Raw genomic sequence first — 8,681 nt, forward strand, 5'->3', positions numbered from 1 at the left:
TTATTTATCTATTTAATATTGTTGTTCATTTATTAATGCATGATTATTTATTGTATTTCTTATTTCTTATTATCACCATGTATTTATATATACTTTTGACCCCAAGCTTCACTATGTATACATTACATACAACATGTTTGTCTTTCTATGTTTTATATTTATATATAGATATATATATATATACATACGTGTATACCATCCATACATTTTTTTGTATAATTTCGAAATACATATATACATACATTTTAATATACCTTCATGTGAATATTTTATATTTCATATGTTTTACCTACTTAGTAGCTTCAAAATACATTTATACATACTCGTATATTTTCTACATATCTATTTATTCACACATTTATTTTCATAAAAACGTATACCTATTCCTTATTCTTAAATCCTTTTTCTATGTTTTATAGTTCGTATATACGTATTTTTATATTCTAATCATATGCATATATATATATATATCTATGTACGTTTTGTAAATATATATACATACACATTCATACATATCTTTAATCTATATATATACATGTATATATTTTTACATTTTTGATTTGTTATTCACATGCTCATTATTGTTTTAAAAGAATGTTTTCATTTATTCATTCATTTATTTGATATTATGTACTTGATTTGTTTTTATGTTTATTTATTTCATTTTTGGTGATGCTTATACTACCTTATTGAATTCATTATTATTTGTTATGTGCATTAACCTCGTGTTTCATTTTACCCGATATATCAAAATCCGTTTCAAATAATCACATGTTTAGATTCAAGAAGGTCATACCCTAACGTATTGGGTTCCGATTTTCTTCGTTGATTTAAATAATCGAGATTACTCTTTTAAAATTGATAAAAGCTCGTTATCAAGAATTCAATATGTTGTATCCTAACGCATTGGATGTGACACGTTGTTTTTCGAGACGAGGATTTTTCAAAATAAACGTAATATTTAATGTTTAATTTTGAAAAATTGTGCCCTAACGTATTGGGTTGCGATTTTTTCGTTTGATTTAAACAATTGAATATTCTTTTAAGCTTTATTACACGATTTTTTCCTCAAACTCAATTTTAAACAATATCGGGAATTAAAAAAGGATCGTGTCCTAACTTACTGGTTGTTGATCCCTTTCTAAATCCAGATAATTAAATATCTTTTAATAAGCATTTTTCATTCGCATATCGGGAATTTGAGTATTGTGTCCTAACTTACTGGATATGGTTCTCTTTCTCGAATAACGTGAAATACCCCTTTTTCTCGAAATTTTTAACGTTTTAATACAAGGATCGTATTTTTAAAATTCTTCAAAGTTTTCAATCTTCGACATTAAGACATTAACTAATCAACTAGGTACCAATTTCTGGGCGTTACGAGGGTGCTAACCCTTCCTCGTACGTAACCGACTCCCGAACCCGTTTCCTAATTTCGTAGACCAAAACCGTTGTTTAATAAGATCAAATTATTTATTAAAAACACATCTTTCCAAGGTGACCCAATCACACCCCAAAAAGGATTGGTGGCGACTCCCGTTTCATTTTTCAAAACCCAAGCTGACCCCGTTTTCATCCAAAAAATGGTGTCAACAGACGCCATGCCATCCCTTCTGGAGGTGGGGGTAGAATAATGGTCTCCGCTCTATCAGCTGCATTGAAGGCAATAAACAGGTCACCCTTTAATTGAGATGCCTCAGAGCTCAACTGGCCCTCTGCTTTATCAGCTTTCAATCTCATAGCCAGGAATTTGCAGGAGGGGTCTTCCCATCCTGGCGGTGACCGATTGCTTCCATGCCATTCAATGTTTTCTTCTTTGAGAAGTTCCTTTTTTGAAGGAGTCACTTCGCCTTTTCTAAGCGAAATCAAGAATGAGATAACTTTGTTGTTTGAATACCAAAACCTGTGTCATGGTATTCCAATCTAAATGTTTTCTGCTACCACATGACGGGGAACCACTGGAAGAGTGGCCCATTCATCTCCCATGTTAAGAACAGGAATGCCCAGCGAAATGTACAAAACAAGAGAAAATTACGAATTTGTTTCAGTCTTCTTTCGAGCACAGCAGTGTTACTTGTAGTCCTTCTTCCCCACAGTTCCAACTTACTTCTGAAGCTAATTCCAGCATTACTATAGCTGACCAAGTCCACAGAGGAAGTCCAAAATTCCTAGCAATAAATTGAATGAAAATGCTGGGCCTCGGCATCAGAGAATATGTCCCCGCTCCCACAAGCCGTGTAGCAAGACTACTCAGGGCGCCTTGGCCTCTCAAAAGTTCCTTATATCGGAACAAACTTTGTATTCATTTCTGCCCATTTTTCCAATGAGGAAAACGTATCTCCTTTGGCATCTTGTCATATGGATCCCAGCAATCTGCAATGATTTTATCATGGACAGCACTGGTTCAAAAGCTATTGCTTCAACCAAAGGAGGACGAGACAAGCGTTCACCATGACCCCTCTCAACAGACATGAAGCATTGATGAAACAGAAACCATCATGTGGAATTCAGTACCCAATGCCGAAGGCTATCTAAAATCAACTGTTGCAACAGGATAGTTACAATTAAAGCATTCTAGTTCTAAATCTTCAACACTATTCTTGTGATAATAGGATAAATCATCAAGTCCTTGCAGGCTCCACCCTCAGCAGTATGGGTAAAAACCACTTCAGGAAGATCTCTATCCCATTGGATGCAAGCTCTTAACCATCCCTTCATCGAGTTGATAGCAGATACAGAACCATTAGAAGGTCCATACAGGTTTGCTGGTGAAAAGAAATGACATGGGAAATATGGTCCCTTCTGCTCATTGAATGTAAGTATTGGCTCTAATAGAAGACATTAATGCCGAATCTTTTAATGCTGTACTTTCTCAGTTACACCTGAGAAAGTCCCTGCCACATCAGCTGGTAGCTTACTAGATTTGTCTTTAGTAAATTGCATAACATTCAACCGATACACCAGTAATTGTTCCAAAGGTATCTTTGGAGAAAGATCACCACTCCAGTCAAAGCAGGCTCCTTGCATAGTCGCCCAAGGTGTTTCGGGAGCAAACCAGACTCATGATGATTAGGAATGGAACTCCAATTATTTTAGCATAAGGATCCAAAGAACATGTTTTGCATGGAATGTGTCCCTGTTTCCCTTGCACCGATACCATAGCTCACAAAAGTCCATGCACCCTTCTATTGAAGCATGCCAAATATCACCAGTCCGATTAACGTAAGGATCAAGGTCAAGCTCTAAGCAGGTTCTTCAGATGCATTATCATCATACAAGCACAGGACCAACTTTCTGCGTTTCTTGATAAACTGCAAAGTTCATGGAACCATCTGTTGAAAAGGAAAGACCCATGGAGCTGGATACCCTTGATCTAAACCAATCGGTACACAAAACTAGACTTCCTATGACTCCTGATTTCTAAGCCACTTGAACTTACACGTGATGAAGCTTTCAGCAAGAACGATAAGTAGCATGGACTTCTTCAGCTTCAACTCCAACTCAAGTGGCCAACTCACTGGAAGACCTTGCTATAAATGGGGTTTCATGATCTGGTTTATTATATCACGATTGGATCTGTACAGACCTCCACTTAGCTTCAGGTGGCTGTCATCACTGGAAAACTGCAGGGATGAAACTTCAATATCTACTACATATTTGACACTTCTTTTGCAAACAAAACTTTGACCTGACCACCAGTTCTGTTCGAAAGAGATAAGTCGATTGCTTTGAAGTTCATCAACTTGGCTAGTTTTATTGATGATTCTTCAGCTTGCTCAACAGAAACTCGTGCTGCAGCAAAGCATCTCAAACCAAGACTCCAACGAGGAGATTGAGCGACATTATGTACAACTTCTCCAGGTAAGCTTTCTTCCTACATCTATTCTCTGAAGGCTCTGTCCACTTTGCTTTTACAAACACAATGGTAACAGCCGATTTAGACAGTTCATTGGCTCCCAAGTTTAGGCAATGGGACCCTATTGTATGGAAAGGAGAAAGAGTAGCCATAAAATCTTGCAGAAGAAAAAGGATTCTGAACCAGAGAACAGCACAGAAACTTCTCAAGGAGGATAATTTTTCCTTACTGATTAGAGATATCTTTCTGCTAGAAATTAGAAACGAGTTAGCTTACTGAATCAGTAAACTTAACAGATAACTGTTTTCGTCAGGTTTGATACCAAGCCTTAAGAACATTCAGACCCAGAAGCAATCAATACATGTTAACGAATGCAATTGCGGAACATCACAACTCCCCAAAGAAGATCGATCAGATACATAACTAACATAAAGAAAGTAGATAATGCATAAAAGAAATGAAGGTTTTACATGCAAGAAAATCAAAAGAAAGAGAAACCCAGATCAATTGCAGCCTAAGAAACTATGGGAAATTTGAATATGAAGTGCTGATAATAAAAATGAACTGATTCCCAGTTGATAAAAGAACGTACAGTAGCAGTAATAAACCCAGATAACCAAGAAATCAATAGAATAAGTAGCATACCAGAGCAGAGAAAGAGTAAATTGAAAGTAGAACTTACAGCATTGGAGACTATCAGCCGAAATTGATTAGTGATCAAAGTCGGAGTACTGAGTACTGAGTATGAGTTAAGGAGAGCGAGTTAGCAGAGAATGAGAAGAAAAGAGAGAATTGGGTGAAGTTAGTTGCAGTAACCGAAATCAGTGTAGAGTTGTCGTTTCTTGGACATTGGAATTATAGCTTCCGCAATGACCGCACAACGCATTCGTCTCTGATCTACGCTCTTTCTTTCCTCAAGGCATCGTTGTGATTTGTAACTTAAACGGTGCGTTTTGGTTCCAACAATAAAGAGATTTTTTCTTGTTGTTCTCTGTTTTCAGATAATAATTTCTTTTGACTTGTTGTGAGGAAAGGGATATTTTCTTTCTTATGTAGTAATGATTGGTTATAGAGAAATGTACGAACGGTCCATATATTAAAAGTGTCCATCAACTAATTCATTTTCTTTCTTAAATAAAAGTTAAATTATTAAAGCTCTATCCAAAAAATATTAAACTATTAAAGAGTTTGCTTATTTTGAAAAATTGAAAAAATAAAGATTTATTTGGATGTTAAATAAAAATATGAAATTTGTTTAAATAAAGTATTCTATTTTGAATCTATTAAAAGTTTATCAAATTAAAAGAAACATGTAAGAAGAATTGAATTGAAGAGAATATCTTAATCAATTGTTAGGTATTTTACATTCAATCAATTCGATAATTGAGATAAACAATCACTTTATCACATCAAACTCAAAGATAAAATACAATCCGATCTTTTACCTACTATCACACAGTGTGGATAGTCATTGCTTTTTGCAACCTCAATGAATGTTACAGGACATCAATAGAGCTTTCTGAGTTGTTATTTGTCATTTGACATACCACAAAATCTAATCTAAATTTACCATTTTAAAAAAAGTCCAATGATAAGGGTGTGAAAATTTTACCAAACCAAACAATTTAATGTTTTTCGTTTTAATGTTGAAAGCAAGAGAATCATCATAAGTTCATTCAGAACCAACTTAATGATCATGTTAAGCAATTTGTTTCGACCATCTTTCTGGCTACGTTTCAATAACTAAATACCAAATCTTGTTGTATACTTATATTATACCTACAAGAAGATAGAATAGAATATGAAGACCAAATGCTAATACTGAACACCCATGTGGTTTATTCATCTCTAACTACCATCAGAACTTGATACTGAGCACCGTTAACTGCTCCTCCTTGTCAGAACAGCGTGTTGTTCTCTTCATCAGGAACAACAGAGGGCTCTCGAAGTGGATTCTGCCCTTGAAACTGGATGTACATAAGCATCCTTAAGGTAGGCTCTCAAGTTTAGGTTAGGCTCTGTTGCCCGTTCTAGGGTATCTTTGGTCATTGCATCCTGTGTTTTAATAAAAAAGAGTCACCAAGACAAAGATCAAGGAAGAAATATGATATTTTCTAAACCTTGATCCAATTAAATGGCTTCATAGAAACTAGATTCCAAAGTGATGTACATTTTAGCAGTATATGTAAATATTTTTATATTGATGGTTTCATCAAGTTTAAAACTCTTTTCTTTTAAAAGATTAATGTAGATCATAAAGCAAAGAGATCCTCACCTGCAACGAGAACCTTACAAATGCAGATTGGAAACGGCCCTTGCAGTATACATGAAACCAAATGGTCAAAATAGGAAGAGGAAGAAGCGCAATTGTTGACTTCTCAACGCTCTTTGTGCTCAACAATCCCATTAGAAAAGTTGAGATATTAGTAAACCAATAAGCAGACGTCGATGCACATCTGGCCAAAATGAGCCTCCACTCTCGTATCTTTGAGCGTACACGTTGATTACCTTGCAACATGAAACAGCATTGTGAACCAATAACAGATGAGTATTACACCATGAGAGGAACATTTTGCGATCATAACCATAAAAAGCAGGACATATTGAATACTGGCGCAATATGCATCATTGTAGCCAAAAGAGAGGTGTCTTATGGGGCTAAAGGCTGCCCTACCTCAAAGGGATGTGTATACCTTTATTTTTACCATATAATAGTTGTTCGACAGAGAACTCTATATGATGAAATTAGCCCCTTGGATTCACTCCGCTTAATAATTAATCACTAAGGATACTATTTCTTCATCTTGGATTGGTCTACATGTTACGGTATTGTACAACTATAAAATATCTATGTATATTTCCAGCATTCATATAAAAATTATGTATGAAAGGAAGAAAACAAAATGCTTTATGTATATTTCCAGCATTTATTTAGCATCTAATGGAATGAAAGGAACTTAAAAGCTTTATATAGCTTAGAAATGCAAAGACAATAAAATATTAGGTTGAATAGTGTACCTGGTGACGAAATACCACATAGGAAAAAGCAAAGAGATGATGACAAAAAGGAAGAAGTACAGGTGTGACGGCAGAGTAAACAAGTCAAGCAAGAAATACAATTGTATCTTTGGTTCATATGTTGCAAAGTTCAAACCAACCAGGATCCATTTGCTTCCTCCCTATCTTGTTCTGTTTTCACTAAAAACATATTTTTCAGTGGAAAATGACTAACGGTACTAATCTGAGGATTCTGCAGCATCCCCGCCCATCCATCAACCATTATATAAGTAATGAAAAAAGTGGCTTTCATTGGGATAGATTACCAACAGTTTTTGGAATCCTGCATACAATATCTCTAGTCAATCAACACTTCCATATTTGTATTTAAGATAAAATAGCATGATATAAATAGCATGAGAGGAGAGGTTGGATCTCAGGGGTGCAGACATAATGGTATGCTTATCAGCATAGCATCAACTCATAAACACATGAATGAGAATCATGACAGAGAAAGCATGCACTGTGACTGAAAAAAGTATGATAGGAACTAAAGAGTGAAAAGTGAAAGAAAATCAGTGGCCCAGCATGGATTAAAAAATGAAGGTAATATGTCTCAGTTCTGGTCACAAAAACATCGAACGGATTTATAAGAATACCTAATGAATTGGCATGTTGGAGTCCAGTACAAATAACTAAATGTCTTTCAGAATATATAGAATCATTGCTTCTCAAACTTAATAAATTTCTTTGTCGCAGTAACCTGGGTTTTTAACCCCAATTTGTCTCAGTATTCAAACTGCATGTGTATATCATAGTATTAAACGTGTTACCCCGTCCATTTTTTTTGGAAAGAGTTTGTACATACCTGTTAGAGGCTGGTGAAGGAAAGTTTTAAGCTGCTGAAATGCCCGTGCCAGTGATAATACTTCCAAGAAATACATTTATGAGAAGGAATAGGTTGATATTTCCCAGCTATCTTCTATCCAAAGATGAGCATGATGAAAATCCTTCTACCTTGGACATCATCATAAGAATTGTTGAATAGAATGAGAAATAATCTTAGTACAATCCAGGGGAAACCTTGGATGAAGGACCTGACAGATTCCTGAAAAATGCATTTTCAACAGCTGAAATTAATACACAAATACAAATTATGTCTAAGATATCAGCCTGTGGCGAAGATCAGGTAATAGACCACAGCTGCTAATATATTCATTTTCTTAACTTTTTCTTCCCCTCCCATTGAGAGCCAGTTATGCATTAAGCAGGTGAAAATATTCTACAGGTTTTCTCTGGAAATTACACCAAAAAGAAGTTTAACTTTTCAGCATTGCAAAGCCAGAAATTTAACTATTTTACTAGTTGCAAATAACAGGAACAGAAGTAATCGGTGCTATAGTGTGTCCATGAGGCTCAAGAAATTAACAGTTAAATACTTCTTTCTTTCCATAACAATATATATTATGTAGTGCAAGATGCCATCCCTATCCATGCGCTGCTTGAGAAAATGGTTAGACGAGATGGAGATGTGAACCAGGATTCATTTAGGTCAAACACATAAATGACTGATTAAATGGAGGAAAATATTGAGGACATATAAAGAAATGCGACGCTAATAGAACAACACTGACAAGGAACTTACGTTTCTATTAAAGGCGTCAAGAAAGGAAAAACCTTCTCAATCCCTTCAATATTGGCTAGAGATTGAACAAAAGCTATAGGGATCATGAAGAAGAAAATAAGAAAAAAAAGTGCAATGGCCATGAGCAACCTTCGAATGGTGAGATCAAAATATGGTATTGCAAGATTCCTCCAATAAACATCA

At 35.3% G+C, this 8,681-nt stretch overlaps 2 pseudogenes; both read right to left on the minus strand.

Moving 5' to 3' along the window:
* Nucleotides 1-1,493: 1,493 nt before the first annotated feature.
* On the minus strand, nucleotides 1,494-4,742 carry LOC121227520 (isoamylase 2, chloroplastic-like; annotated as a pseudogene).
* Nucleotides 4,743-5,779: 1,037 nt separating this feature from the next.
* LOC121227521 (CSC1-like protein At4g02900) lies at nucleotides 5,780-8,674 on the minus strand (annotated as a pseudogene).
* Nucleotides 8,675-8,681: the final 7 nt, after the last annotated feature.

Source organism: Gossypium hirsutum, unplaced genomic scaffold (assembly GCF_007990345.1).
Source record: "Gossypium hirsutum isolate 1008001.06 unplaced genomic scaffold, Gossypium_hirsutum_v2.1 scaffold_968, whole genome shotgun sequence".
Classification (NCBI taxonomy): domain Eukaryota; kingdom Viridiplantae; phylum Streptophyta; class Magnoliopsida; order Malvales; family Malvaceae; genus Gossypium; species Gossypium hirsutum.